The sequence below is a fragment of the Centrocercus urophasianus genome, unplaced genomic scaffold, assembly GCF_019232065.1.
Source record: "Centrocercus urophasianus isolate 14NV4802_14NV808 unplaced genomic scaffold, USGS_Curo_1.0 seq_21, whole genome shotgun sequence".
Taxonomy (NCBI): domain Eukaryota; kingdom Metazoa; phylum Chordata; class Aves; order Galliformes; family Phasianidae; genus Centrocercus; species Centrocercus urophasianus.
In genome coordinates this window covers 11,044,161-11,071,251 of record NW_024884767.1, presented here as the reverse complement: position 1 = coordinate 11,071,251, position 27,091 = coordinate 11,044,161, and the positions used below count along the sequence as shown (strand labels likewise).

General features: G+C 40.9%; 1 protein-coding gene across 1 annotated transcript in view; it reads right to left on the bottom strand.

The window, feature by feature from the left end:
• Window positions 1–22,027, bottom strand: part of MEGF10 (multiple EGF like domains 10) — a 99,828-nt gene extending 77,801 nt beyond the window's left edge. Inside the window, exon 1 of the mRNA XM_042823088.1 lies at window positions 21,985–22,027. The gene's annotated coding sequence lies outside the window, so the exon portion shown is untranslated. The remainder of the gene's footprint in view (window positions 1–21,984) is intronic.
• Window positions 22,028–27,091: the final 5,064 nt, after the last annotated feature.

Sequence of the window (27,091 nt, the reverse complement as noted above, 5' to 3'; positions counted from 1 at the left end):
AAAAGAAAAGAAAAGAAAAGAAAAGAAAAGAAAAGAAAAGAAAAGAAAAGAAAAGAAAAGAAAAGAAAAGAAAAGAAAAGAAAAGAAAAGAAAAGAAAAATTTTCTATTTTCTATTTTCTCTGACTACTGAATACTGAGATGTGATTTCAAATGAGTTTCTCTGCCTGCTTCAAGCAGGGCTACAAGCATGACACAGAGACACAGCTATCCCTTAGACTGGTCTGCACAAAAGGTAAATGAGTGGAACTGGGGGAGAAGGGGAAGATAAAGTAATGCAAAGCAAAAAGTGAAGCTTGTTCAAGGCTGTCAACAAATTTTTTTATGGTCAGCAAAATCAAACCTTGCTGGTGAATCAAGCAGGATTAGAACTGCACTGGCAACAAAGAATACGATGATACAGTTGCTAAAATGACATAATGCACCCAAGACTGAGGGAAATGCTGATGTAGCTTTCTCATTAGTTTTGCAAAAGCATTTTTACACTGCAATATAAAAAATGCAGCAGGAATATGCAATTTAATTAGAGGATGAACTTCAGGATATTAAGCTCTTTCTATACTCTGTTGTGATATCTGGAAAATTTTACAACACATAGTTCTGTCTTTTTGCAGTGTCACAGCATGGTCTGTCAAACGGTGTTCTCTGGGCTGCAGTTCAATGGGTTGTTTAAATTGCACTTAAACTGCATTATCCTCTATGTGCAGTAAATCCTATTTTAAAAAATCTTCATTCTGTCCGTCACAGATGAACTCTGACTGAATTTGTGAACTGCATAGTCACTATTAAAGATTCTGTTGCTGATAGCTCTGTCCTTACGATCTCAAGGCCGTGAAAAAGGAAGGGGCCCATAACAGACTGCTACCAGCATGTGGAAATTACAGCCCCAGATGAGGTAAAGACATTCTGTAAAGATCTTCTGGTGAATTTTTTGGTCCTTTAGTTCCTGCTTAGTGTTCTGATACCTTCATGCTGTTCTCACTCCCAAGGTTCAGATCCTCTACCAGATCCACAATTTGTTTATAAAATCATCTCTTACACAGCTGATGTCAAGTGAAGCAAAATCTGAGCCTGACCTAATCTTGTCAATAATGATTAGTCCCATGTTAAATTCTATGAAGAAAATCTGATTGCTTTCATTGATTGCATTAGAAAATTAATAGACGGAAGAGCAGAAAGCAGTTCTCCTTTGGAAATCAGTTGGATAATGTCACATGAAATCTCACTCATAAAATAAATACAAACTAACCTTGAATAGCAGCATTATCACATAAACCCTAGATGTCTGGAAAAACTTTAAAAAAAAAAAAAAAAAACAAACACAACAATCACACCATCTCACCACAAGTGACCATCTCTTCTTGAATGCTCAAAATATGTCACTCCAAAGACATCATTGCTGGTTAGGGGAGCACAGAAGAGACCAAACTACCATTCATCTTCAAAGCTGAGATTTTTCTTGACAGAACATGTGAAATTTGGGCAGTTTGCTAAACGATAACTCAAAATGGCCTAAACTGAATGGCTCTTTCAGAACCTGACCATCAGAGATGACAAGGCCCTTTCTTGGTGCAGGTTAAAAAAGATAACACTCTTGTGCTTCTTTAAAATGTTAATGCACAGACAAATTGTTCCGACAGACCACTTCAACAATATCCTAACAACTTGACTTGCTTGCTGAATATGCTGAATGTATAAGTAGCCATAAAATGCAGTAATCCAATCACTAACCTCACTCCACAAGAGAAGATATTCATTTTCTGATTTCACATCCTACTACACCAAAGCAACGGTCCCTCCAGGTTTCAACTTCAACTCATTTATTCTTCTGCAAGACCTTTCACAGCAGAAGTCCCTCGGGATGGCATTCATTTATGCCAATTGCCTACAAGGCAATTAGCAATATCCCACAGTATTCTATCAATGAAGAAGAGGGTTTCCATAAGACATTTAAGGACAGCTATACCTCCGATGGAGTCTCAAACCTCAGTTAGTACATTTAAGATTCAAAGTGAAAAGAAATGAAAATTTTGAAGAGTTCAAAGCTTTTCTGAGACAGACCATGAGCAGTTAAATGAAAAAATGACTTCAGACTGATACCTGAGAAATAATCAAATAAAAGGCTGAATATGCTGGAACAGGTCTTTTTCAGAAGCATTTCCCTTCTTTTTTCAAGGACTATACTATGGAGGAAAAAAATAATTAATGAATCACTGTTTTTCCTTTATTTTTCTGTTTCTTTTTAATTATCAGTTGCTTCTAAGAAAGAAAGGAACTTACGTAATAGTAATGTCTGTCTATATGAATTGGCTTAGTGCCTCAAAAATTTCAAATCTATTGCTCATTTAAATTGAAATTAACAGAGACCAAGTTCCAGAGTACCCATTTGACAACCTGCAGATCTAAAAGGAGCCAGGCATTATTAGTCTGTAAGTTCTGGAAATATCTGTTTTGGAATCTATGGTGTCAGTACACTTTAACTAATGAAATAATTCATAGGCTGCATCACTGAACTACTCATTCTTTAAAGAAAAGAAAAAAAAAGTGGAATAATATGATCTTAAATAACGGAAAGCATCTTTTAAACTACATTTTGGAACAGGCACTTTCTTAAGCATGAAAACTTTCGAGGGCTGGAGTGGCTGACCAGTGTCACACTACATATTGTTTCAGAATTGTCTATCAAATTATTAGAGGCTCTGTGTCCAAGTGGAGGCCAGTTACAATTGGTGTCCACCAGGAACTTGTATTGGGATTGGTACTCTTTAACATCTTTATAAACAACCTGGATGACTGGGTTGAGTGCAGTCTCGACTGCAGCAAGTTGACACCAAGCTGAGAGGTACAGCTGATGGAATGAAGGGATCCAGGGGACACGCACAAGCTTGTGAAGTGGGACCATGAGAGCCTAATGAGATTCAACAAGGACAAATGCCAGGGGCTGCACTTAGGTGAGGGCAATCCCAGGTGTGCATACAGACAGTGAAAAGAATACGTAGGGAGTGGAGAAGAATGAGAGGGTTCCGGTGGATGAAAAGCTGGACATGAGCCAGCAGTATGTGCTTGCAGCTCAGAAGACCAACAGTATCCTGATTTGCACTTAAAAAAGGAGTGGCAGCAGGGAGAGGGGGGGGATTGTCTCCCTCTACTCTGCCCTTGTGAGAGCCCATCTGCAGTACTGTGTCCAGCTTTGGAGCCACCAGCACAGGAAAGATGTGGAACTGTTGGAGTGGGTCCAGAGGGGGCCATGAAGATTATCAGAAATGTTGAGAGAGCTGAGCTTGTTCAGTCTAGAGAAGAGAAGGTTCTGGGGAGACCTCATTGCTTACGAACAGGAAGGAGACAGACTTGTTTTCCCTGACAGAGACAGGACAAGGGAGAATGGTTTTAAACTAAAAGAGAGGAGATTTACATCAGGTGTTAGAAGGAACTTCTTTATTCAGAGGGCAGTGAGGCCCTGGCACAGCTGCCCAGAGAAGCTGTGGTGCCCCATCCCTGGCCAGGTGGGATGGGGCCCTGGGCAGCTGAGCTGCGTTGGGGCTGGGTGGTTTTTGAGGCCCCAAGCCATTCTATTATACCATGATACAATGAAATTGTTGAACTGGAATTAAAAGGAACAAAAGAAGGTAATTTCACAGATTGGAAGAATCAGAAATTCTCAACTTTCAGCTCTATATTAGCTATGCTGCCCAGTGTTGCAACAGAGTCCCAGACAACTGGAAACTGAAGCATTTCCTGCTCATTCACCTGCTTACAAACAAAAGAGAGCTATTCCATCACTATAGTGAACTGCATTTTATACGACTCAGTACGTTCCTGCATGTCACTCGTCAGTATCCTGTTCAAGACATATTCTTACTGTAGAAGATCAAATTGAAGTTTCTGGATTCTTAAAAAAAAAAAAAAGGCTTTCTTTGGACCATCAAATTCACTTACAGTTATGCAGCATTTTTACTATACAGTCAAAATGACCACAGGCACTAAACTGGCAAGGATGACATATCCATTTATCAATCCCCTTCTCTCACCTACCAGTGTTAAGAGGAAAAGAAAGTTCAGTGGAAGTCAAGTTTGCATGGGGAAGGAGGCATGGAAAAGAACAAATGCCGGCATGCCAGATCCTTTGCAGATGGACTCATTATTATTCCTCTGGGGCAGGCTGCCAAACATCACAGGCATGGGGTCCTTTCACTGTATGTCATTTTGCACTAAACCAGAGCATTGCTGACATTAAAAGATTTTACATTATTTTCAAGAAGATAACAAATGCAGATCCTGAACATGCAAGGTCATGATCGTTAAGGTTACCTGTTGCACATGTGTGAATGGCATATGGAGAACATCTGAAGATTATTCACACAGGAAGCTGCACAGATGAACTGTTAGCAAATAAATCTTTCAGCTAAAAGTGCTGTCCAGGTCTTTTCCAACTAGATGAAAAAATACGCAATAAAGACAGTTGTCTTTATTAAGGCTGTCTAGAATCAAAGACAAAGTATCTGAAAAGTGCAACTTCAGAAGATGAACAGTGGCTAGAACATAAATCCTGATATAAATTTTTTACACAAGAAACATTAGGTGGACTATATAAAATGATGTCAAGAAGGTGTACTTCATATCTGTTTGTAGTCTGGGTATCACTGAAGAATGATTTATTGTTTTAACATTCAGCTCTTATTAAAAAAAAAAAAAAAAAAAAAAGAAACACAAGTTCCTCAAGATGTTTAATATTCTTTTATCCCAAGCCAAATAATGTAACAAGAGTAAGAGATGGTTAAAGAAGCTACATGTGGGATGAGTAAGGACAAAGAAAAGGAAATTACTTCTGAGAATAATTTATACTTGACCAGTTTGGTAAATAGATCACTGAAAAATGTTAACAGCCTGTGTCCATACTGGATAGTAGCATTATCTCAGGCTCAAAATTTTAGGTAATCACAACCTATGGCTTTTTACCATGGAAGAACTCAGGACCAAGAGTAGTCCATGTGCAGTGAAGAGCATGCAAAAGCCTGGCTTTAGAAAGACCAACTTCAATTGCCATACCTTTCTGCTAAGGTTTGTGTGGATATTCAGACATTACTGTTTCTGTGCAAGCTATTGCAGCTGTGGTCTGCAAAGAGGTTCAGATTGTCCTCCTTTTCCATTCCCTCTCCACAGCTGCTGATGGCCCCAGGGCTGGCCAGCTGCTCCTGGGGAAAGCCACCAGCCACATTTTGGAAATAAACAGCAGCAGGACACAGGAATGTGCAAGAGCCAGGATCTGGCTGCTTCCTTCCCCCCGGCTGGGACAAGGCCACCAGCACAGGGAACCGTTGTGGTCTGGGGACAGGCACCAGGCACAAGCCTGAAAGGGTCAGCAGGCGTGGGGCTATGCAGAGATGCACCAGTACGTAGATGGCACCTGTCAGCACTGGGCATCCTTCCCAGGATAGCTGTTGATGGATAGTAGTAATGAAAGTAAATACTATACTTTTTAAGACAAGTGATACAGTCCAGAACTTGATCTAGAAACCATATCCAGACTTCTTCACTCCCTTTTCCTATTTTTAATCAAATAATGTAGTCCTTACTGGACCATCAGTCTTTAATTGTACAGATGAAGGCTAGAGAGCTAAGATGCATGTGTTTAGAGAAAATTATTTCTCAAGCTAGATGTCACTGGCATGTATGAAAGCTCTGTTTTAACAGAATAACTTGGTAAGAAATCTTTACTGAATGTTTAACATAGTCCCCTAATAAGATAACATCACCAGACATCTGATATCTTTTTTTTTTTTTTCCCCAAGGATATTATATTCATGGATGCAACTGTGAAAACTTTGTGGTTGCTGACAAGTTGCCTGGAACAATCCTGTGGTTGCCTAAATACACCAATTCCCTGGTTCCACTTATGCGGAAATTCTCATTCACAGTTTTACCCTCTCTTGACCGTAGCTTTTGTGCACTTTATTTTCCTATTATCTCAAGCACCAGCCTTCCAGACACTGTATCCAACATTTTGCTAGTGCATAAAAGAGTACAACCACAGGACCCAGACAATTCCTTTGGCTTCCTATTCATTTAGGATCTATTTCAAATGTGTCTGCCTTCTATAAAAGCCTTTTGCTTCCTTGTTTCAGCTCTCTTCAAAGACCTCCTCTGTTTTTTCCTTCCCCAATTACATGCACGTTCTCTTTTTCCACATACACTTCCACATACATTAGATTCTTTTCCTTCCCAGACACAGCCTCTGTCAACACTGACAAAAATCTTCAGTCTGCAGTTCCCCTTCAGACAGCTTTTCACTGGACTCTTTCTTTATGAACATCACATGTAAAAACATACTCATATTCTTGTTGCTAATAAATTTTGTAATTTGTGAACAAATTTGCTGCTAACACTGCTTCAATACATTTATCTTTGAAATGTCATTTTTATGTAACATTCAACAGCAAATAAAACTGTTATTTCAGATAGCTTCTGTTTCATGATTTAGACTGAACGTTTCATTCCTGTAAATTCTCAACAAAGCACTTTGGACAAACTACCACAGGACAGTCTTTAATTTTCAAAGAAAAAACAAACCACAAAAAAAGTTGCCATCTCATTTTAACAGTCTATGTAGCACTGAAACATTTCAATGCATTATTTACTAGGTTTTGTCTTCCACTTTCAGCAATCCAGTTCGAAGCGCCTATGATTCACTGCATAAGACCTCCCTTCTCACAACAAAGCAAACCCAAAGCACCCAGAGAGAAGAATGGGGAATCCGTAAGTGTCTTAGCTCACATTTCATTCATTCATTTCTTCTACCTTTTATTTTGGCTTTTTAATAGTTAGAATGGATATAGCATTCCTCCATTCTTACTCAAAGGGGAAAACTGAGGACTATAGTGCAAACCAAAAGAGCCTAAATAATTCTATTTAATAAAACCACAGTTAAAGGAGCAAATCACATTCTTCTGAAGTCAATGGCAATCCTGCCCTAAAGAGCTTTCAGTGACACTACAGGATAACCTGCTGAGGCCATTTTACACAGTGAGAAACATGTTAGGATCAACTATGGGAGCTCTTTTGGAGTTGCTACTGGATAGAATAATTGGAACTGAATCTATAAACCAATATATGCAAGACCAGACCCATTTTCCTGACTAGTCGTCTCATTTCTTACTTATTCTCCTCCACTATAACTAAAATACTACATATGAAGTCCCTAATGAGATGCTGTCAAGTGATCACATTATGTCTATTTATAGTGGTGGTTGGTTGCTCTACTTCATTGCTTCTGCTCCAGGAGAGCCTGGGTATGACTTAATTTTACTCTGTATACCATTGATAAAGCCTATGAGTATCTGCGGTTATGAAAACAGTGTTTGTATTTGTGAGCCTTCTTATTTAAATAATCTCTGTCCTTTTCTTACTAGCTTATTTGATTTCCACTGCTCCCTGACATTACATAACCTGGATCGGTGTCCCATCTGTGGCCTGTTATACCTGCAGACATATAAGCAAGCAGTTATGGAACAGCTGGACATTTAAGATACCTAAACTCAATACTTTATTCTTAAAACTAACAAATAAAAAAAGCATTGCAAACTTAAAAAAACATGTTTACAGTTACGTAGCTTTAGTGCTTAGTCTCGCAATTTGTCAAAAGAGAAGAAAAGATATTCCTGGAGAGAAATTCAGCTTGACAGTTGCCTGAGGGCACAAGAGGGATCTCTCTTCTGTAAGTTTGAGTGTGTGCACACATATATGCATGTGGGTGCCTATGTATACACAAAGGTAAATGCGCACAGAGTAGCATAGATTCACTATACTTCTAGCCACATAACTGAAGCTGAAAAGCAAGGTGCTGTTTATTGAAGAAGAAATACCACCTTGAAGAAATAAAACTGCTACCAACACTAGTGACTGGTAGTAACAAAACACGTTCTTTCCTTGAATGACCAAGTAAACAGCTGTGCACCTTATGCATTAAAAAGTCTTTGATAATGAGTCATTTCATATCCAACTTTCCAGTAGTGATTTATATCAATTTCAGTTTTCTCTCACCTCAACTTTGAAGACATCCCAAATCATTAAATTTTTAAATTCATTTATTTTAATGATGAACCAGACTCTTCTTTAAAAAGAGTGCCTGGTTCATCATTAAAATAAACTAATGAAGGCAACTGCCTTAGACGCTCTAACAATCAAAAGAAGACCTTTTTAATTTTAATTATTATTTTTTTCAAGATAATTTTTCCTATTAAAATATGTTAATTTACTTTGGTTCCAGGTTATCTGAAACTTTCCTAAAAATGTCTGCTGCTAATTCCAGCCAAAAGCAGTGTAATTTGAAGCTAGAAGAATCAAGACTGCATTTTTATTAACTTGAGCACAAGCTCCTAAATCCCTCAGATTGTTATCCTTTAGGACACATGTTGCATTCTTTAAATCTGTACCTCTTTACAGTATGGGTTTCAAAAGGACAACAGTCTCATGAGCACATATTTGTCATTACAAAAATGGCCTGTTGATAGCATACTCTGATACAGCACCTTTAGTGACAAGGCATCCTATTCAGAGATCTTATTTTTGCAGACATTTGTATGCCAAATTCAGAAAACCTCTATGGTGGTGGGTTTAATGAGGTACTTTGTTATTCTCTGTAATAAAAATTAAAAGAGAGACGGAATTCTTCAGCTTAATTGCCACATCTGTTATTAGGCACTTTACTGTGATTGACTAGAGCGAATGTATCAGAGATTATGCCAGAAAACAAGCAAACTTTGTAAGTAGAGTTATAAGTAATAGCCCAAGTGGTGTTAGCAGCATCTCTGTTACATCTTCTACTGCTGCTCAGTTAAAATTACAGGAACATTGGCTTTGGTTCAGACATTCATCAGGAAAAAAAAAAAAAGGAGAGTTGTGCTTTTTTTTTTTTTTTTTAATGGAAATACAATGCATTCACAATGAAAGAAATGTGATGGTCACCTGAGTGCAGGAATATGTCACCTCTCATTAATTAATGAGATATAAACAATCCATAGAACCAGACAGGTCAAAATTTCACATTCAGTAGTACATAGGCTTTCAAGTTTGCTAACAGATGAGCAGCCAGCTGAGAGAGCAGTAAAATCCAGTGTAGAATTTGCAGAGGGATTGGGCAGTCAGTCATAGTCAAAGAGCTTCTGAGTAGAACAGAGATGACATGGACACTCTCCTTCGATGAGTGTAGAACTTAGGGGTGACATGTGAACTAAGTCATGAAACTACTTGCTCCCTCTGAGATCCTGATCAGCCCAACAGCTCAAAGCTTAGCCAAGTGCATTGTACAGGAGTAGCAAACCAGCCTACAACTTCACAGGAGGGGAAAACCAAAGCTAATCTAAGTGCAAGCAATGAGAGGAGACACCCCAGTGCTGGGAGGAAGCTGATGGAAGTATACTGCATGATGCTGACAGCTGACTTTTGATGGCTGAAGACTCAGATTCATGTATAATTATACCTGGTGAAAAATCCATATGCAGCTGGAGCATATTGCACTATTTTTACTACAAGCTGAACTCGTATTGGATCTAAAATCTATGTGGTTCGAATCTAACAGTCCTGATGTAATAGCAAAATGACTCTCAGCTTACTAAGGCATCCTCCCTCGACTAACTGCTCTTTTTCAACTTTATTCCCTTTTACTAAGTGCACAGAAATAGATGTTGCTGTTGTTAGCAAGGAAGATGGACAAACCACCTGTCAAATTGCTTGAAATTACTTCTTTTATTCAATTTCATACATAAAGGAGAAAAGAATTATTTGACCTTCCTTACTGATTTTTCTGTGCCATTCTAGAGACTGAGAAGAAAGGTAGAAATGGATGGAAGAGCAATGAAAACTCTACTGGTATCTATTGCATCCACTCCTCAAAGGCAGAAGGATGCCCTTTTGTTGAAAGCTAAAGCAAAGCTGTCTACCGTGAGCTGGGGCAAAAGATAGGCACTTCGTTCAAACCAATCTATCAGCTGCCTTGGGAACTAATCCATAATAAATCTTTCTTCTCTCTGGAGAGCAGACTGAGATACTCAGATTCACTCCCTGCAGGAGTGACCAGTTTTTGGAAAGAGTATTCCCTGCCTTGTGAGATGAGCCAGGGCAGATGTTCTCTCACTATCTGAAGGTCTTTGTTGTGCTCTCAGAAGCTCAAGGCTGATCCAGATTATAAGATGCTCTAGCAAGTTCCTGAGTGGTTCCCTACCTTGGGAGTCTCTTTGCTCTTATGTGACTCTTGCAAATAGCGCTCAATAGAAGTGCTATCTCCCTTAACCTCTTAAATTTAGCAGAAGATAGGATTTCATTTACTTAAGCACATTCACTTCTAGGAATATGTCAATAAATTATCTCACATACCATACTTTTTCCGGCACAACTCTCTCCAAGAGCTAGAACATTTTTTTTCAAGTACTGCAAGGCTTTTTGTTCATAAGGCTACTACCAAGAGCCACATTATATATGTATTTAGACTCCTGTCTAGATTTTGTATTTAATTTCATAATTTTCACAAAATCAACAGCAGAGTGGAAAATAGAAGGGCTTCCTAATCCATGTTGTCAGTGTACCCCTAGGATTCAATGCTTCCAGTTCACTATTTTGCCACATTAAGCTTGCCTTAGCTGTAGCTTTGTTATAATCATAAAAGACAGATTTTGGGGTCTTAGACTTTCACAAAGTAATTCCCATATGGAGTCTCATGCCAGTTTTGGTTTTTTTTTTTTTTTTTTTTTTTTTTTTTTTTTTTTTTTTTTTTTTTTATAAATTTGGATCATGTCAGTAGAAGCAGATAATGCCTTCTTATCTGCCTCTTTTTTCGTTTATTTTTCCCACTGGTATTCCTTTTGTAAGCTATCATGAAGAAAAACACACATACATGCCTAAGAAAAAAAGATTCATGTACTAAATCTTAGGTATTTCTCTGGAGATAAGCAATACAACAGAAGGCAAGGTAATTTTTGGAAGTCTAGTAAGAGACTATCACAGGAGAGGAAGAGGAAGCTTCAAGTACATCTTAAGATGCAGCCTCCAGAGATACTTCTGAATGCCAGTAAACATTTTTGGAGTGACTGCAGTGGACTTCTACTTCATTCCAAAAAAATTCTACCAAATAACAAGAGGCAGAAATCCACATCTTCAATCAATTACATCTTCTACCACTGCCACAGGAGAAAGGGCATTTCCTCCCTGCATCCCATACTACTTTAGCAAACCAAATCAAACAAAAAACTATTTGCTGAAGTTGATTCACTGTCAAAATAGAAGTCAACTTATAAAAAGGGTGGGGTTTGCATAGAAAGCTTGACAATCTCCAAAGACAAAAAAAAAAATTTACTATATCTTAGTGGTAGCAAGGACACCAAATTGGGATGTTTGTTGAAATCACTGCATTTCTGATACTCACTTGCTACCTAGGATGCAATCACTGCATCCTTTGAGGTCCAACTCCTGGCTGTTGTTATACATACATAATGCAAATAGATGTAAACAAGCATCAAGAAAGAACGGAGCACATCTTAAAAGTGCATTAAACTTGCAGAACTCTCTGAAGTGGGTTATAGAGATGGAAAATTCTACAGACAGCAACAGGAGTACTTACAATGAAGAACTATGCCCCTTGCTATGATTTTGGTTTGCTTTATAACACTTACTGAACCAATCTTTTTACTCAGTAATTTAAAGTGCATTTTTTGTGAGTTCACAGTTTAGGGAGCTTGCCCAGAACAAGTGAAATGCAGTTCTGTTCACAGCTACCTTGTGTCTTAAAGTGTGAAACTCCACAGCATAGCTGTAGAATAACATTTACAATACCTAGTGCTCTAGATCCAAAGAGACTCTGAATCACAGGGGGCATTAATGATGCTATGTGTTCTCAGCAGTGCATCACTGACTTGTCAATTCATCTTTTCCCTAAAAGAAAAGTTAATAATCTGTTAAGAGACTAGTTGTCTTGGGTGTAGAGGCAGCGCTGGACCTCCATATGCTCTCATACCCAACAGCGCATTACCTGAGCAAAGCAGGAGGATGTGTTTGCACACCTCACCTCAGCTAGCCCTGCCTCCACTGATTTCACTTGAGCAATGACTTTATCCAATGCAAGTGGGAACATCAGGCCCTCAGCTTCTGCTCTCAGGCCTTTTATTTGAGAAGAAGGGAAAACAAAATTTAAAACACATATGTTAGCAGATAGCATAATTTTTCATGACATCTACTCCTCAGTTTTAAATGCGCACTTCAGACTCTCTGGCAGACACCCTTCAGTAACAGTTGTTATTTACGATACCAGTCTGGAGGAAAAAGGAAAAAAAAAGAAAAAGATTAAAAGATCGAGTTACTCTTCACTTCCAAACAAGCCTGGCCACAGCTGTACACCAGCTTCTGAGCAACTGCTCTGCAAGCAGACAACGGGGCTTCTGTCTCCCCGCAGGGTTTGCTCGGGTCACCCACCCTCACACACCATGGGCCTGGGCAGTGCCATGGCGTGGCAGGAAGAGCCACTGGTGAAAGGGAGCTCTGGACTCTGGGGAGCAGCGTACCAACAGCCCCCGGTGCTGCCCATGGCGAGGGCATAGGGGCAGAGAGGACTGAATTGATTTTTCTCAGACTTCTCTTGATTGTGGAGGCAATGAGGGAGGGCTGCCAATGGTGCCAGGCCCAGTGCAAGCAAGGCCCTGCAGACTGGGTGTCACTGATCGGTGCAGTGCCTGTGCAGACCATCCACTCCCAGCTCTGTGGAGAACTCTGTACAGGCTGATCAGGCCAAGGGGGCTGGATTTTGGCTTCTAGTTCTGCTCGTAAACACAGCACTGGGAAACTGTAGAGTTTTTCTTTCCTTCAGTCCATGCCAGGAGGCAACCCCAGGCACAAAGCAGCAGCAGCATCTATCTGGCCACAGGTGCCAAGGGCTTCATCGTGGCAGAAGAAACTATTTCTTAATTGGTACTTGGAACAATCATTTCACTAACTGGAATCCACTATGACAACAATGATCATAATAATAAGTCATCTCTGAAGAGACTGATAATGCCCTCTTATCTGTTTGCTTTTTCATTTCTTCATTTTTATCACTGGTGATCTTGTTTAAACTATGACAAGGAAAAGTACATATACATGCTTAAGAGAATAGCTTGATGTACTAAAAGTTTGATTTATTTACATATTATATATATTAGTTTATATTAAGAACAAATTTGTATTTTATATATATTATGTAATTTTATATATAAAATATATATATAAATGAAACAATAGTCACCAAGTACAGTAATTTAGAGACTTCCAGTGCAACAGAAAATACCACAAGGATTATTAGAACCTGACAGCTCTTAGCAGAATCATAGCAGTTTATGCTGTGGGAGACAGAGATACTGTATGTGACAGGCAAGAATCATACAGCCCCATTTTAGCATTATGCCATATTCATTTTAATATACATACTCAAATGTCTTTGTCTTACGCGGCCTCAGAAATAAACACAGTATAGGCTGATGTGATCTAAACACAAAAACATACTTTGGACATGAGTTCATTTGCACAAATCCAAATGTTAGTATTTGGAAACAATTTCCTCTCACTAAGAAGAAAGGCCATGTGAGAAGACAGATTTCACACTCAAAGAGGCTGCATTCTTTGCCATCCTTTTTCTAAAGGACGATTTCCTGTTTCATGTGATATGCACTCTTAAGACATCAGCAGTGATGTTATAATTGAAGAGACTTTTATGCACAAAAAAAGTAATTATATGTATAATTAAAATGCACTGCAATATAATAGATTGGCCTATATCCTTTAGTGGCGGCACAGGCAGACATCACAAGCATCATTTCCATAGTGCTTCCAGGAGAGAAGGAAGGCCAGGCTCTTACACAGGCTGGCACACTCTTAAAAACCTTTTAAAAAATTGTGAAGAACTGATCTTTTTTCTTGAGGACTGTTCAAAAGGGGGAAAAAATGAAGAAAAAAAAAAAACATAAATGTATCTTGTCTAACACAGCCTTACTCTCAAAAAACATTTATTCACTTGACTCACTCAGAGATCACTCATTCCAGAAGCCGTCTATTATCAATGGGAAGGACATCTTAGACCAGCAACTTGGATTCTCTTGAACACAGCTGGGCTGTATTCTCACTATATGTTTTTCTATTAAAAAGATTTACTAAAATGCCTAACATAAATATTGGAGGAAGAAGCTGATCAGGAGTCTAAGTATGCCAACTTTGCTCCCTCAAACAAACATTTCCCGGCATTTCACCAGGAGCAATGAGACTGTTCAGTATCCTTCATGCACGCTTTAGTTTAAAGAAAGAAGCAGCAACCACCAGAAAACATCCAAGCAACAGGTCAAAATTAGCTGGGATTTTTACTGACATACAAAATTCAGAGTAAATCATTAAGCTCTCTAATTTTGATCCTCAATCACAAGGAGCTTGGAGAAAAAGTAATCTGTGAGCAAAAGTGCTGACTTTACACAGATCCTGCAAGAACTCCTGACAGTCATTGGTATGGAGTGCACAGGGTGAGTGGGGTGAGCACACGCTGGATGGATGTTCATTGGTGTAAATGCAAGCAACAAAATCATCAGTTCCCCAGGCAGTTATTCATTAAAATACAGCTATCAATAAGTCATGTTTTTTGATTTATCATTTGTGCCTCACACAAAATACAGCCTAAAAGTTTTCAGTTTACTTCTGCTGACACAAAACTCTTAATACAGGTGTAAGTAGTTTTGCTAATAGCCTCTCCCAACTGAATAGATAAAAAATCCTCTACAGAAAAACCTAATGACAGACCACTAAATAAATAAGATGTATTATTTGATGCAACTCCGTTACAAGTTGCAAAAAATGGTTTCTGTTTCTCTTAGCACTTCAAAAGCTTTTCTGAAATGAAATATTCACTAGGAAAGTGGAAACAACATAGAAATGATATGTCAGTCCAAGAAAAACAAAACAGAAGAACACAGAATTTCTTTGTATCCTGAATTTCTGTATTCCAAAATTTTATTAGTCATAAATGAGAAACACCTATTTGAAAGTTTCAGGAAATTAAAAATATTGAACTCATAGTGCTTTGGTTTTATACTAGCACCAACACACCAACAAACAGGCAGAGACCACTCCATAAATCACATTTCCCTCAAGATGAATGCCTAAGAGCAAGCATCCAAGACCAGTTTATTAATAGAGTTCTCAATCAGAACTCAAAACAAAATGGTGACATATGGCAGTACATGGAGAATGAGGCAGAAGTACCTCTGCAAGGCATCATCCCAGCCACTCTGGCTGGCATCAGGTGCAACATTCTGCGTGCTGGAGAAGACAATCCAGCCCTCAGGGCTCTACAGGCAGAACAGTTGTTTTTAAACAAATACATTTCTAATTGAAGAGCTTTCCACTCCAGCTGCTGTATCGTATTTTTTAAGTAGATTTACAATGGCTGAGGCAAGTATGCTGCCTCTGAGGCCAAGACTGTTGCAGCTCACAAGTTGTCAAGGGCATTTCTTCGTTTATCAACTATTCTGATTCTTACCGCTGGTCTTGAATACTTTCAAGAGGATTTTTAAGTCACCAGACAAATGCTTCCCACAAACACACGTGAGCATTATTTTATGCATAACATCTAGCAACCACAACATGTATGTGTTGATACAGACTAGAGCAGTACAAAATTTTTCAAACGCTTCAGAGGAAACTAAAACTTAATTATGCATGCTCAAAAGCACACTGTAGTAAGCAACTTTGTAGCACAGGGCAAAGGACCTGAAAGATCTGCTTGAGCTCTTGATTTTCTCTGATTCCCACCATGCTTGTTCTCAGTTCTACACTTTTTTTTTTTTTTCTGATCCCTGACAGCAACTTAAAAAACAAACAAACAAACAAACAAACAATACACAAACCAGTTATGTCATTTTGTAGTACAGTTTAAACAGACCTTGTCGCGCACACACATACACACACACATACATGTCTTTTTCTTTTTAACATGCAACTGCTTCCAGTATATTCACATTCTCTGGGCTACCAAGCTTAGTTTGACTATTGGCTTTGGGAGGATCTGATGCCAGCCAGCCATGCATAATGGCCTCTTTGTCTAGCTGTCACATGAACAGTGTTGTGTTACAATTATTGTCACTCCAGGCTAAAACTGCAAGGCATGCTTTCACACAAAACGTCCACTTTGGGTCTCTTTTTGGCAGAGCCTCGTGATGAAGACTCTTTCACTCCTGCAGTTAATCAGTTTAGCAATTCTGAAACTTTAAAAATAAGGATTCAAAAGCTCTCATCCAAATCAACTAAAACTTCTACACTTAAAGAAAAGGGCAAGTAACAAAAAACAACTGTGACCTAAATCATTATGCATGAACCAAAACCAGACTCAAGCAGTCAGTAAAAAACAGACTGTCACAGTGCAAAAGGTCTGAATGAGGCCAACAAAGTGAAAACATAGAAATAAGTTTGATTTAGTTCACCTTTGCAGTATGTGAGCTCATATTATACCTTCAGTGGGATCCCTCTGAAATCCAGTTTAGGAGAGGTGCACAGTCACAGCTGCAAACTCCTTCCCTCTGTTCCATCAGCTAACAACCTCATTGTTCCTGGCTGCGTCTGTGACACAAGGCAGATGACCCTGCAGCCCTGATCTTTAGATATGAATTATGAACATGTCTCAACTGCACATCACAACAAGATTGCAGCATATGCCTTCCTCAAGCACATGCTGTCTACCCGTGTGAAGCCCCAGCATACAGGCTGAGCCAGGACTGAGAAGCTCTCAAATAGCTCCCATACCCAGGGCTAGCACTGCAGCATCGCACAGCCAGTACAGTATCACACTGCACAGAGACACTGCAAAGTATGGATAAGGATCTCATCACGAGTTTACCTAAACACTTTTGTTAGATGACTGTTTTGTCTGAAATAACTGCCAGAGACAGAGAAAACTCCCAGTCAAAGCTATCTCCACTTTGAATATTTTTTCCTGTACCTTTGAAAAATGCCCGTAAGAAAAAATTATATCAAAATAATGCTATAAAATAACTCCAAGTAACTTAGGTGATGGTGTTTCTCCATGTTATATAAAACCTCTAGATTCCCTGAAAAATAGATAAGGAAGATTACAGTATAAAAGGAACTTCAAAAGATGCCGTGAACATGCCGAATTCATTGAGACTGTACACAGATGTTTTTGTTTTCATTAATGCAAAATCTTCTCACAGGGCTAACACCGAAATATTATGAACTGCATCCTCCTTTCTTTGAAGAATTCTGTGCTGCACATATTGTTTCATACTGTTACAGAATATAGTACTACTCACTTTGAAGAGGGCTTATGGAATCTACCCCTGAAGGCGATAAGCAGAGCACAGCAATAACTCATAGCATAATGCTTTCAGTGTATGCAAAACTTTAAAAAGCAATGGCTTCTTTCCAAAAGATGTGGGAGCATGCATGGAACAACAAACTACCAGCTTGCTTACTGTTTCCTGTCCAGTTCATTTTTCTTTCCTTTGCAGTCCTTTAAAGCAACATAACCGCTGATAACTCTGGGTTTCATATTCCCATATTCCCCCGCTATTGCTTATAAATGTGTCAGTCACCCTAAACCCATCTTATCCGTCTCTTGTTCATGTTTCTTCCTTCAGATGCCTTGAGTAGGCCTCCCTCTCAGCATTCTCCTTTGCTGTTTCAAGCATAACCTCCCAGAACAGCAATGCCTTTGATAGACACCAGTATGTCAGGTTTGGATCCTGCAGTCACAGGCCTCAACACCTTCACCTGCACCATAAAGCTCTGCTTGTCTTCTTCTCCAGATCAGGCTGACAACATCTTCTGCATCTCTGTAATGTCACAACTCCTGAGCCATTATACAGTCTCCAGCTATTTTACTTACTGCCCCCAATAACTGGTGAATCATCTTCGACATAAGTAAATCACGAAATACTCTGATGCTCAGAACTTATTTTCTGAGCATAAATTTTCTGGATGATTCCTGCAAATGTCCAAATTACAGCTTTCTATCTACACAAAAAATCTCATATATTCTGACATCCACCTGACCACGTTAGCCTCTTCTTTGTGTATCAGAAATCTGACTAATACTTTTTCATACAACTTCAGAAACCTTTTACAATGAATGTTTTCCCATTTCCACATAGGAAAATATTGTACAGCTCACTGAAATGCTTTCTCAATCGCTTCTTGTTCTGAAAACTCATGCCTCTCATGGCTTCTTCCCATAACCATCATTTCTGGCACTACATAAAATGTTGACCCTTTCTTTGGCATGACCATGGAACCAGCCTTCATTGCTAATGCACTGTCTTTTTCAGATTGATAGTTTTGAGCTGTCACCTCCACTTAGAAGGAACTGCTACTTGAGAAAACTAGCTTTAATCCCTTTCCACATTTTGTTTATTTTTGTGAATAATAATCTGATAGCTGTTTTCATGATTTCATTGTCCTTCCTTCATTGCTATTGACTTTTGTCTTAGATTTTAGACTGTAAAAGGCAAGATCACTTTTGCTACTGTTTTTGTGTTGTTGTACAGTTCCTACAGTTACTAGAGCCATGTAACCCATAGCTGTTAGCAGTGCTGGCATTTTCTGCTTTAAACATAATTTTATATTAGGTCTTCATATTCAAGCTTGCATTTCTGTATCTTCAAAAATAATCTGCTAGCCATAGAAGCAGTGATCTTTCGCAGCAGCAGAAAAAGAAAAAATTCAACCCATTCTCTGAGGTCATACAAGTCAATGTCAAATTTAAAATTACACTTTTTAGTTCCCAATCTATATTCTTCCACTGTCTTGTCTTAAAAGGGCTCAGAATTGGTACTTCGTTGCTGACTATGGGTTAATTTCTCTGACAACCAGATACAAAACACAGATAAGACATTAAGAGCTAGCTGTCCATATTTTAATATAAACTTAATGTGTACATCCAAAGGAATGAGCCACAAATCCTTACAGAAGCAAAACATCAATTAAAGATCAGACAGTTTGAATGGGTTAATTAACAAGAATGCTGACACAATCAATAATGCTATTCTAGTAAAGGCAATCTCTGCCCAGAACATCCCTCCCACTTTTCTGACAGATGGCTTTAGATCATGCATTCCCTTTTCATAAGAAAACATTTGGAATAGCAAGATAGAGATTGTTGTAATAGATGAAAAAATAATGCAGTAACACAGCCTCTATTTACTAGAATGCAGTTGCATAGGTATCATTCATCAAGCAAGGCTCTGTTTAATGGGAACAAGGGTGTGAGAACCTTGACTGTAATATCACTACTCCTCGCCACCCCACACCTAAAGAGAGACTTACACTGGATTTTTAATGTTCTGTACTAGATCCTGGTTTTAATAATAATAACAATAATACATTGGATTACATCCATGGCACAGCATTTTCCACATAAGAATCAACCTACCCTAACCTTGGCTAAAATTGTAGCACACAGGAAGATAATCTGTCCATTTTTTTCCTTCCTCAAATGACACTTACTTTCCCTAATGAGAAGTAGAAGTGCTTAGACAACAACTAGGTAGGTGGAGACATGGTGCAACTGCTGCCAAGTAATCTGAATAGAAATTCAAGGGACCTTCACCAGCTGCAGTAAACATACTCCAAACTCCATTAGATGTTAATCAAACTTAAGTACATTAATAAGTACAGTGTGGTTCCTGTGCTCTTTGCATAGCTGAGTTAACTGCTCTTGCTGAAGTGCCTTTACTTTCCTAGGTGCATGCTCCCAAACAGTACAATTCACCCTTTTGTGGAAAAAATGGTTATGAAGGCTGCTGGTGGACTGCTCATCAGCCAAACTTCTCTGCTAGTCTGCAAGGCAGGAGGCTGCTCACTCAAAACTGAGATCCCTGGGCACCAGAGGACACAACCCAAGCTCCAAGTTGCCTTTCAGGCACTCATGTTAGCCACACATGCTGAAGCTTTAGCAGCTAAGGGCAAAGCTTAGGGGACACAGAGGGATAAAACATCACATCACAAGTGCAAAGGCAGCATGGCTTCAGTATACTGGTGCTGCTTTTGGAGAGTCAAAACTGATGAACACAGCTTTGCCTCTGGAGAATAAGTGCAACTCTAGTAGGTGACTTCCAAGGATATTAAACAGACGTAACCAACTCACTGCAACTCACTGCACACAGGTCATGAGCAGCAAGCAGATGGATTTTTTTATTTTATTTTATTTTTAAATGCAAGATAGAGATTTGAACTAGTGAGTAAGACATGGGAAACTCATTCCCAGCCCTGTGAACTGCTCATCTCCTACCAGGGATCTCTTTAAACCCATAACACTACACTCTAACAAATACATCATCCAAAGAAGTCAAATGCAAAGTTGAGGAGCCTCCACAGCATTATTAATAATCAATATTAACATGATGCAACTGATCTACCTCCAGTGGGAAAGATCCGTATTTAGATTTCTTCGTGTGACAAGGACATATGGTGACTGCAATTGCATTTGCAAGAAAAATTAAATAGATTGTTGAAGATGAGGTTCTGTGTTCTGAAGCTGTGCAGGCACATGAGTTATATGAATAAACAAACTGGAATAAAGGCCTAAGTTGCATTGTTTGTCCAGGTTATGAAAAACTCCCCAGCACACCTGCCCAATTGTGCCCAGGCATTTCTGACATATCAGTTCTTGTTTACCGTATTTCATCTGCAGGGCTGAAGAGTGGCAACAGATACAGATGATTTTCACCCATCCAGTCTGCCATTCTCCTAAGTTCTGACTCTGGTTTGGCCAGTTTCACCCCACTGCATATCAAGAAGGACACACAGAGATAGTAATGTATGCTTCCTCCGTTACTGTGCTATTGGGCACAAGTGCCATTTAGGGGTGTTGACAAGAAAACTGGAGCTTGAAGCCAGATTTCAGTTTCAGTCTCCCATCGGACATGCTGCTCAGTCTGAGCATCCAAAGCTCTGCAGCATTGGCCTGCAACTTATCTACTGGGAAATGTCAGTCTTCAGACATTTCTTTTTCCTTCTAAGTTTCTGGATAAAAACACTTTTCCTAAGTAGAGTCATTATGTTAATCTGCTTTCTAAACTGCTGCTGCCAAAGCTCAGTTACAAACCTGAGAAAGTACTAATCCCATCAGCACTAATAGCATATCCAAAACAGAGGCTTTAAATTCTGTACAATCAGAAGCTGCTACCCAGTAAAAACTTCAGAGCTCTAAATGATACTGGGATTACAGTATCCTGCTTTGACTACAGGAAAATACTCAGCGATCGGCTGCAGCATTTAAGCAATTTGTAAGATTACAAATAAGGCTGCACTCCCGGCTCATTCTAGGAAGAGCAGCTGTTTTGGGGTGGGTATTTTTTTCCCTAATTGATTTGTGCCTATATTTCTAGTTTGACTCCGTTTCTTAGCTGAAGCAAACAAACAAAAAATGGAAATATTTACACTGCTACGGATGCAGCCAAAAGAAAATATGTACAGAACATCACACAACAGAGTTTTTCTGGGCAGCTCGTGCTGAAAGGCATACGCTGGAACGAAGTCAAGCTGTTAAGCAGATGTGCACATTTCCATGTGCAGGTCACGCTTATTTACATATGTAGACAAACACCTCTGTCTCTCAGTAGATGCCAGTCCCTGTACAGGATTGTCAAAAACTTTCCACGAAAACTACAATAACCTTTAAAAACAAAACACCACCCTTTCATTCACATAAAGTGTGTGCCCAAATTCTGAGAAGTGTGTTGTTCTCACTGATTCTCACCGCACCCTGAAGAGTCTGCACGGGAGAGACAGGACCCGTCCCCGAGCCCCGCCACGACCCGGCTCACCCCACAACGGCAGCGCACGAGGTGCTGCCTGCTCCCCGCGCACAGCCGTGACACCGCGCACCGGAGGCACAGCGGGACGCGCCTCGGCCAGCGTAACGCCCGCACCGCTCCGTACCGCACCTGCGGGATGGCCGGGCCGCCGCTGCCTACCTGTCCGCGGGCGCCCTCCCCGTCCGAGCGGCCGCTGCGTACCGCCGCTCCGCCGCCGAGTCCCCACTGCCGCTGCGCCGGGCGAGGGGCGGTATGTGCGGCGGGGCACAGCCCCTCCCTCCGTCTCTCTTCTCTCTTTCCCTCCCTCCATCCCGCCCTGCCGACGGCTCGACCCGGTCCGCCCACGGCCCTCCGCCCGCGCGGGGGGCAGCGTGCCGGCCAGCGCCGAGAAGAAGGACGGAGACGGGTGGGTCGCCACGCTGCTCCCCGATAGCCCCCGTCTGGCCACTCTTAAGCGGAGTAAAACTCAGGGAACTCAGAGGGGGAGAGCTTGGAGAGGATGGATGCTCTCCAAGCGAGTGCTGGAGGGATGTAGCTTTCCCAACTCCCTCGAAGTTTGCTCGTGGGTCCCAAAAGCAACAGGCAGACCCGTGCCTCTCGCTAGCACTCGGCACTACGGCTTTTTCACTCCTGTATTTACGCATAACAGTAGAGGTGGATGTGTGCTTGTTTTTCAAGTGTTTCGGGTAACTCCCGCTTGGTGACTGAAGTTGCAGCTTGGAGCGATGGGAGGAAAATGTTTCGTGTAGCAGCGCAATTACCGTTTGCAGCAGAGAGTCTCGGAAAGACTGACAAATGCAGTTCTCCCTTTCCCTCCCCTTCCCCCCCAGCCTTCTCCTTGCGCGGCTTCTGCAGGACAAACAAACGCTGGTACGCTTTCAACATAAAAAAGGAATCTTACATAGTCAGGACTGTCGATAACCTGCCCAATTAGCTGATGCACGAGGAGGCCCGCCCGGGATAAGCAGCGAAGGCTGCCACTGCCCACGGCTGGGCGCCGAGGCCAAGAAGAGGGTTTGGTTGCAGCGGGCGCGGCTGCTGAGCTCCGGGCTGCGCGCATTTCCGGAGGAGCAGCGACCCCTGCGGGATGCCGCGGGGCTCCGCTCTGCGCGCACAGGGACAGCCGGCACGGAGCGATCTGCGCCTATCTGCAGCTTGCAGGAACAGAAATAAAATATCCATAACCCAGACGTTCGCCTCCCGCATATCTGTGTTCCCTCTATCAGGAACTAGAGGTAGTGTTGCTCAGATCTCCTGTCAATCGTTTAAAAAATGAAAAAAAATGTGAGCAGTGAGCATTTTTCTTTTTAACAAGTTTATTTTCAAGTGGATTCAAATTAATTACCCAGATTCTGTGCAGACTTTTTAAGACAAACCGGTAAAAAAAAAAAAAAAAAAAAAAAAAAAAAAAAAAAAAGGAGGGGGGTGGGAATTATCTGCCAAGGAAAATGATCTCACTAACGGAAGGAGGTCATCGGTCTCCTTTCTGTGGTTGTTGCTTAGATTTGTTTAACTTCATTATATCCACTTGCTTCTTATCAGTGCATGTGCCTTAGGACCAGTTAGTGTTTAAAAACACCGCAATTTCTCCAAGTAATTGTAAGTCCGTAATTTAGTTGTACAGTGCTGTTCCCTGCTGTTGTGGTGTCAGAAAAAATATATCTTTACATATTCATTCTCTGACTTCAGCCAGAAAAACATTACGCTGCTTCTGTATTACTTCTTGACACCTCTCACAAGCTGAAGAGGTTTTCTTTCATCATCTGTTCACCTCCAATGAATACATACAAAATAGTAAGAAAAGAGCTTTATATTCCTCATCCTCTTTTGCAATTTGAACCACATTCTTCTGTGAACTGTCTCATTTTCTTTAAGGGAAGTGTCAGAAGAATGAGGAACTGTGCTGTAAGAATATGGCCCTAAATGCTCTTGAAGACAGCTTCCTCTTTAGCATGCTTTTCATGGAGATGTACATCCCAAGTAGAAAATGAACAAACTCAGCAGCAAGTGATGTGGTGATGTTCTACCAGATAACTGTTTCTCCTTCTCTCTCTCCTTGTGTCTTTGGTTTTGTATCACTTTGAACCAAAATCTTCAATGGCCTGAAGCCAATAACTGTGCCATTTAATCAGGATAAGAATTTTAGAGATGGGCAACATAAATCAGGGTCACAGCCAGCATTATTTACTTTACAAGCCTGTTTCCTCCTCTTAGTCTAAAAGCCTGCACCACTTTATAATCATTTGGAACATTACTTTCACCCATTACAAATGTAGAGCAATATCGTGTTTTCATTTCCAACGTCTGAACCTGACCTCCTTAATAAGACAAAGATTATAACATTGTTCACAGCTTATGTTTAAACTGATTTGTCAGTTCAAGATCGCTATCAAAATCATGAATCTGTAGAGGATCAAATGTTATACCACAATGCAGTTCTTGCTAAAAGTTGTGTTAGGTTCAGCTGATAACACAAAGTGCAATTAAATTTAGCTGTGGTAAGACACCTGCTTTGAGGTGAAGTGAACTGGCCTCTGAGTCTGTTTGACCATCGCAGCTGACCACCTGACTTGGATGACTTGGATTAGATTCTTAGCTTTCAGACAGTGATGGATGGTGTGAGGTGAAAGCAATTCTGTGCTGCACACCCAGAAGTGTTCTGAGTCAGTGGCCCTGACTCCAGATTGCTGGCCAGAAGCACACATGGAAGTGCAAAGTCTTCCTGTGAAAAAGCAACAAAGACATAATTTGTGTTCTGAGTGCAGGAAAGAACTAAAATGGGGGATTTAGAATGGCTGTAGGAATAAATCCTTTACTCAGAGGGCAGTGAGGCCCTGGCACAGCTGCCCAGAGAAGCTGTGGTGCCCCTTCCCTGATGGCGCTCAAAGCCAGGTTGGATGGGGCCCTGGGCAGCTGAGCTGGTGGGGGGCAGCCCTGCCCATGGCACAGGTTGGAACTGAGTAGGCTTTAAGAATCCTCCAACACAAACCAGTCTTTGATTCTATAATCCTGTGATCTTCAGTACTGCAGGATACTTACTTTTTAATGAAACTTAAACACTGTTACTGATTCACCACGTCCTTCTCTCTAAATTGGAGAGGTATGGATTTGAAGGATGGACCGTTCAGTGGATTAGGAATTGGGTGGCTGGACACAGCCAAAGCATTGTGATCCATGGTTCTGTGTCAGGGTGGAGGCTGATCACAAGCAGTGTCTCTCAGGAGTCGGCCTTGGGATCAGTGCTCTTCAACATCTTCATCAACAACCTGGGGGAAGATCTCCTTGAGAGCAGCACTGCGGAGAAGGGGGTCCTGGTGGATGAGAAGCTGGACATGAGCCAACAGTGTGTGCTTGCAGCCCAGAAGGCCAACTGTGTTCTGGGCTGCATTAAAAGAGGGGAGGTCAGCAGGGAGAGGGAGGTGATTGTTCCCCTCAGCTTTTGTGAGGCCCCATCTGCAGCACTGCGTCCAGGCCTGGAGCCCCCAATACAGGAAGGATGTAGAGCTCTTGGAGTGGGTCAGAGGAGGGCACTGAGATGATCAGAGGGCTGGAGCACCTCTCCCATGAAGAAAGGTTGAGGGTATGGGATTGGTTAGCTTGGAGAAGAGAAGGCTCCAGGGAGACCTCATTGTGGCCTTCCAGTGCTTGAAAGGAGCTTATAAACAGGAGGGGGAACAGCTGTTCTCAAGGGTGGATAGTGATAGGACAAGGGGGAATGGTTTTAAACTGAGACAGGAGAAGTTTAGGTTAGATATTAGGAGGAAGTTTTTCACCCAGAGGGTGGTGACACACTGGAACAGGTTGCCCAAGGAGGCTGTGGATGCCCCATCCCTGGAGGCATTCAAGGCCAGGCTGGATGTGGCTCTGGGCAGCCTGCTCTGGTGGTTGGCGACCCTGCACATAGCAGTGTAGGACTCTAGCAGGCCTAAGAGGTGGTGGGCCAGCCCACTGTGCTGGCACTCATCAGTGTCAGTCCATTGGTGCACAAATATCTCCATGTTGTAGAGAGAGCCACAGCAGCCAGACCAGGGCCTCCTCTTCCAAGCCAGCAAGGCTCAGATTGACATGATGACACTCTCCACTGTGGAAAAAGCGTGGTATACTAGGGAAATGCTTGAAATATTTTGCTGGTTTTCATTTTTTTCTTTTCTTCATAATTAACCATTTCATAATATTTGTTGTTCCTTATGTCAATGAAAGTGCTGTCATGGTTTGACAGCTTATGTGGCCCATGCTCTGGAGTGTACCTCCTCTGGCCTTTTAGCAAATCTCGCTTTTTATAAGAATCATACCTGAAAATACTTCTCCTTGATTGCTCTAGCAATCAGCTTTCCTTCTTGCAGGCTTCTTTGGGGTTGATGGCGTTCTGTGTCTGAATGCATAGCTCTTTGATAACTACAACAGCATACAGCAGAGTCTGTGCATTTGTGAGATTTGCTGGTGACTGTGCTACTCTGGGAGATGAGATTTCTGGGTGATGTGGAGAAGAACACAGAAAATACCCCAACAGTAGGAAATTGGAAGTAATTACCTTGTAATTGGTAGATGAAGGTGAAGTATTAGGAAAACCTGAGTGGTTCACTGAGCAGCAAAATTAAGCAGTTGCTTCCCTTATATGTTTTTATCATATTGACTGATGCAGTTGATATGAAAAGGGATGAAGGACTAAAGGAGTCAAGAGTGTTTTTTTCTCATCGGGCTCATGTTGAAAGTATTGTCTGAGCAGAGAATGTGACCCTGGCACTGAGAGTGTCACATTTTCGTATGATCTGTGAGCAAAGAGATCTGACCTAACTTTACGTGGACCTCAATCTTGACACTTCAGAAATATTATTAGAAAAAATGCTGCTTTCTACAAAGGACTGGTTTGGGAGCCTTGGTGTGGCTTTTGTTTTTTCTCCTTTTCTTCTTTTTATTTGATTTGGTATTAACCGTGTCAAGTTATGTACATTTTTGAGGTTCATTTCATGTCCTCCTTTACTGGCTTTTGTCTCACAAGCAGCAAAGCTTTGGCGGTTTTTAGTGTAACTTCACGGGAAAGAGAGCTTTTCAATTATTTGCTTTGGTTGTGCTCAATTCAAGTGGTGGTTACTGTGGTTTATTTTTCTTGGGTATTTCATCAGGGCTGTGTTTTCCTTAAAAATGTATGTCCTGATGAAGAGAGGTTTTGTTTTCCTTTCTCTGAAAGGAGCTGAAGAACGTACGTGGTCACATAGGATGTTAGGCATGAACACAAATACGTGAGAGCCTCTTCGGTCCACTGAAG